The following is a 6,090-nucleotide window of genomic DNA, read 5'->3' as shown; positions in this document are numbered from 1 at the left end:
AGCAATGTTTTCTTTCTTAAACTTCCGCCCATCTTACTTCTTTGTCTGATTATTTGCATTCGTTACTTGACCCTCATTTTTCTTCATTTATACATTCTTTTAAACGAACATGAAACCATCTATTCCCTAACTTCAGCATGCTTATTTAACCTTTATATAATCCTACTTGTAATCGTTATGTGAAGTTGTCTTGTATGTTTATTCGCTTTAAAGTCACAAATTGTAGCATGGCCGGGAACCACACTAGTGGATCTTGAGGGGTGCCTAACACCTTCCCCCTGGGATAATTTCAAGCCCTTACCCGTTCTCTGGTTCTTTTCTCTTTTTTTTACTCCTTGGTGTCCTAATGCACTCAATCATTAGGTGGCGACTCTTCTAAATCTCAAAACCCAAATTCCCAAAAGGAATAGAGTTGTCTGCCCAAACGTCGTAAACCCGATTTCGCCTTTAGAAAAAGGGGGCATCGACAGCATGGCGACTCTGCTGGGGATTTCTTTAGGCTTTTACCAATTCAAGCTATTACTGTGACTTTACATTTCTTATATGCCTTTATTTGTTTAATCCCTTTAAGCATTTAATTTCTTCTTCTATTACAAAACTAACTTGTCTTTTGTTTCTTTCTCTTATTTCTTTTACTGCCTTCCTTTACTGCATTCCTTTATTACTATTTTAAATTTTTGTAAATATTATTTTATGAACATGCAAATACGTGACAACTTGTTTTAATTATTGCAACTGCATGTTTTCAACATCATATTTCACTCGTGCCAAACAAAATACCATAGCAACGCTTATAATGAGTGGTTGCGCTCTTCCAATATTATCACCCCCTAAATCCGGAAAAGGCGTATTTGCGGTAAAACCAGTCGATCAACGGTGTAGTCGACGACTCCGTGCCTTTCCCTCTTGAGTTGTCCGCTCAAGGGTACCAGTCTAAAACCCCATAGAAACCTTACTCTGTTTAAACTGTGCATGCATCATGGTCAAACCTAGTCGAGTCAGTTATGTTGTCCGCATATTGACTCTATAAGATAGCCTTGTCCAAAGTCCACTGGGTTTCCCTGAAACCCAAACAGACATTATCACGTTCTGTGCATTTATTTGGAGAGCTAAATGCTTTTATGCCAATTATTGATGTTAAATAGTCGAGTCCGGTGGAGGAAAGGGCCTAACCTTATTTTCTTGCAGATAATGAGGCACGAAATCTCCAGATTCGGCATGGTTACCAACATCCACCCGAGACTGCTAAGCTGGTGGAAAGATCTACATTCTAGTGACAAAACTCTCATCAGAAAATATCTGGAAATCTATCCCTCCTGGAGATTCAATTGCTGGGACTTTGCGAGTTGGGGAAGCTATTCGACAGAGCCAAGGGTGTCGAATCTGGGGAGGGTCCTTCTGGGACCAAATAGATAGGAGTTTATCTTTCCGCTTTATAAAATGTAATAAGGCCAATGGCCATTAGGGATTTCATTTCTTGCTTAGTGTCGATTTGGAATTCGTCTACTCTTTTATCAATAAAATGAAGCATTTAGCATTCTAAGTTCTCCAAATCAACTTGTCGCTAGGCCCACCTCGGGCACAACGAGGTCCCAAAATTAGGACACGCTTTACATTCCTGCACTATGTGTTTAAATATTGCAATACTTTTATGATCCTCACTAACTTGGTTACCTTTTTGTTTTTACTTTTGTTTTTATTCCCCTCCCTAAAGGTTAGTTCGTGCACTCTGGCATCATCATCTTATTCCACAAGATCCAGAGGGGCATACCTCAACAATTAGACCATCAGAACAACCAGAGCCCGGCGAGCCTTGGGGTAGCAAGGCTGAACAAGCACCATGCACTATTTTTTATTTTTACTAGTTGACTTTCCTTTCACATTTTTTATTTTTCGCAAGAAAGAACTCAAATGTTCAAAAACGGTTATGGAATTTATCAAAGCATTTCGATTTTCTTATAAATCTTACTCTTATTATTTTCTCTCATTACTTTACTTATACAGCATTACTATTACTTATCTTGATGAACCAATGACTGTGACATGCAACGAGACAACGCAACAAACGGACATAGACTCAGAGGAAGACGATATACCGGAAGAGATCGTTAAAGAGGTTGAGAATTTTTGAGAATAGACCTAAGTCCAACCTGGACTAGACTGAGATTGTTAACTTGGGAGATGCAGAAAACATCAAGGAAACACGAATCAGCGTTCATTTGTCACCATCAGAAAAGGAAGAATACACAGAGTTTCTAAGAGAATATGAGGACATACTCGCCTGGTCGTACGACGACATGACTGGTTTGAGTACATCTATTGTGGCTCACAAATTGCCAACCGATCCAGCCTGTCTGCCAGTAAAACAGAAGCTCAGAAAATTCAAGCCAGACATGAGTTTGAAAATCAAGGAAGAAGTCACTAAGCAGGTCAAAGCCAAAGTTCTCAGGGTAGTAGAATACCCAACATGGTTAGCCAACATTGTGCCAGTACCAAAGAAGGACGGGAAGGTTAGAGTCTGCGTCGACTACCGGGATCTCAACCGGGCCAGTCCTAAAGACGACTTCCCCTTGCTGAATATACACATCTTGATTGACAACTACGCCAAGCATGAGTTACAGTCATTCGTTGATTGTTTTGCCGGGGTACCATCAGATATGGATGGATGAAGAGGACGCTGAGAAAACGGCATTCGTTACGCCGTGGGGGATGTATTGTTACAAAATGATGCCGTTTGGGTTAAAAAATGCAGGGGCCACCTACATGAGGGCAATGACCACAATTTTTCATGACATGATACACAAGGAGATCGAAGTGCATGTAGACGACGTCATCATCAAATCCAGGAAAGCCACTGATCACATGGGAGATTTGAGGAAATTCTTCCATAGACTGAGAAGGTACAACCTGAAGTTGAATCCCGCAAAATGTGCATTTGGGGTTCCTGCCGAAAAACTACTTGGGTTCATTCTGAGCCGCCAAGGGATAGAATTGGATCCATCAAAGGTCAAAGCTATTCAAGAACTGCCGCTGCCGAAGAGCAAGAAGGAGGTTATGAGTTTCTTGGGGAGACATAACTACATCAGCCGGTTCATCGCTCAGTCCATTGTCATTTGTGAGCCGATCTTTAAGATGTTGAAGAAGGACGCCGCTACCAAATGGACTGACGACTACCAGAAAGCCTTCGACAGAATCAAAAAGTACCTGTCAACGCTGCCGGTTCTGGTTCCGCCCGAACCAGGTAGACCCCTGCTACTCTACCTTGCAGTATTGGATGGAGCGTTTGGTTGTGTTCTGGGGCAGTATGATGAAACGGGGAGAAAGGAGCAGGCCATTTATTATCTCAGCAATGAAGTTTACCCCGTACGAGGCCCGGTATTCCTTACTAGAGCGCACCTGTTGTGCTCTGACTTGGGTAGCTCAGAAGTTGAGGCATTATTTCTGTGCTTACACCACGTATCTCATATCAAGAATGGACCCATTGAAGTATATCTTTCAGAAGCCCATGCCCACCGGCAAGCTAGCCAAGTGGCAGATCCTGCTGAGTGAATTTGACATTGTCTACGTGACTCAGAAAGCAATCAAAGGACAGGCCCTACCAGATCACCTCGCTGAAAACCCTGTGGATGGAGAATACGAGCCTCTGAAGACGTATTTTTCTGATGAGGAGGTATCCTTCATAGGAGAGGACATTGCAGAATCCTATGACGGTTGGAGGATGTTTTTCGACGGAGCAGCAAATTTCAAGGGAGTTGGCGTAGGAGCAGTCCTAGTATCAGAAACCGGCCATCATTATCCGGTATCCGCCAAGCTTAGGTTTCCATGCACCAACAATATGGCCGAGTACGAAGCTTGCATCTTGGGCTCAAGATGGCCATTGACATGAACGTCCAAGAGTTGCTAGTGATTGGAGATTCGGATTTGCTTATACATCAGGTTCGAGAAGAATGGGCGACCAAGAACTCCAAGATACTCTCGTATTTGCATCATGTACAGGAGTTGAGAAAGAGGTTCATAAAGACAGAGTTCCGGCATGTTCCCAGAGTCCAGAATAAGTTTGCCGATGCATTGGCCACTCTATCATCCATGATTCAGCATCCAGATAAGAACTTCATAGACCCTATTCCAGTAAAGATTCATGATCAGCTAGCTTACTGTGCTCATGTCGAGGAAGAAGCAGACGTAAAGCCTTGGTTTCACGACATCAAGGAATTTTTGGCCGAAGGAAAATATCCAGAGCTCGCAAATGCTATTCAGAAGCGCACTCTGCGAAGATTATCCAACAATTTCTTCCACAGCGGAGGAATCCTGTATAGGAGAACTCCGGATCTAGGATTGCTAAGGTGTGTTGACGCAAAGGAAGCATCTAAACTGCTAGAGGAAATTCATGCTGGGACCTGTGGTCCACATATGAACGGTTTTGTCTTAGCCAAGAAAATACTCCGGGCAGGTTATTTTTGGATGACTATGGAAACGGACTGCATCTAGTATGTTCGAAAGTGCCACCCCTGTCAAATCCATGCAGACATGATAAAAGTGCCTCCAAATGAGCTTAATGCAACAAGATTGCCATGGCCGTTCGCCGCATGGGGAATGGATGTTATCTGACCAATCGAACCTGCCACATCAGATGAACGAAGCTGTAGAAGCCGCCAATAAGAACATCAAGAAGATATTGAGAAAGATGGTAGAAAAACATAAGCAGTGGCATGAGAACCTGTCATTTTCTTTGTTAGGGTATCGCACCAGGGTCTGCACATCGACCGGTGCAACTCCCTATATGCTGGTTTATGGTACGGAAGCGGTCATCCCCACCGAGGTAGAAATTCCATCCCTGAGAATCATACAGGAAGCAGAAATCGACAATGCAGAATGGGTAAAGAGTCGTTATGAATAGTTAGCTCTCATAGATGAAAAGAGAATGAACGCGGTTTGCCATGGTCAACTTTACCAGAATAGAATGACTAGAGCCTTCAACAAGAGAGTCAGACCAAGACGGTTTACACCAGGGCAGCTGGTGTTGAAGAAGATTTTTCCACATCAAGATGAAGCCAAAGGGAAGTTCTCCCCTAACTGGCAAGGTCGCTACATGGTTCATCGGGTTCTGATAGGAGGAGCCCTCATACTTGCAGAAATGGACGGAGAGGTTTGGCCAAAACCAATAAATTCAGATGCAGTCAAGCGATACTATGTGTAACCATTTATGATTTCCTTATGTATTTGAACTACGTCTGACCTGATTCCCGTTTAAGAGGGGATACGTAGGCAGCCTTATGGGTACGGTCACAATTCAATAAAATTTTCATTTCCCCCGCAATTGGAAACTGGGGCAGAATTTTGAGGAGGACCCTCAAAATTCTGAAGTAACTTTAGCCGATCATCGCAAGCAACCGTTAGAAGCAGTAGCCTAGTAAACTGGGGCAGAATTTTTAGGAGGACCCTCAAAATTCCATAGCAGGAGAGGTCACAATGTCCTGAACCACGTCACAGTCGTCGGTTCATCTAAACACTATTTCTTAAATATATACTTATGTCATATCTTTAACAAACTCATGCATGTCTATTATCAAAATCGCTTTGTTTAGCAACGCTACCCCAGGGATACCCACAGTATCACCATAAACAGAGCCGAGCAAGTCAAGCGAAGTCCACGGGGATACGAACTAACCTTCCCCTCCACAAAGCTCACGATTTTTCTTTGAATACAGGCACCCAAGTCGCAGATCATCGAATACATTTATACACTCATATTTTTCGGGAATACGACTCTCAGAACCATCACCTATTTACATTTGCTATCCGCACACAACATCCCCAGCAGCCACAATATCAATGTCAAATATCAGCTATCAGCTATTAGTTAAGAATTTTTATTCATCTTTCATTTTGCATAAGGCCACTATTTTGCCTTCCGAGGTTAAGCTCTACCTCCATCTGCATTCTTGCATTGCATAAGGCTGCTATTCTGCCTTCCGAGGTTAAGCTCTACCTCCATCTGCATTCTTGCATTGCATAAGGCTACTATTCTGCCTTCCGAGACTAAGCTCTACCTCCATCTGCATTTCCTGCACTACATAAGGCTACTATTCT

The sequence above is a fragment of the Nicotiana attenuata genome, chromosome 12 (genome assembly GCF_001879085.1).
Source record: "Nicotiana attenuata strain UT chromosome 12, NIATTr2, whole genome shotgun sequence".
Lineage (NCBI taxonomy): Eukaryota > Viridiplantae > Streptophyta > Magnoliopsida > Solanales > Solanaceae > Nicotiana > Nicotiana attenuata.
This window is presented reverse-complemented; position numbering follows the sequence as displayed.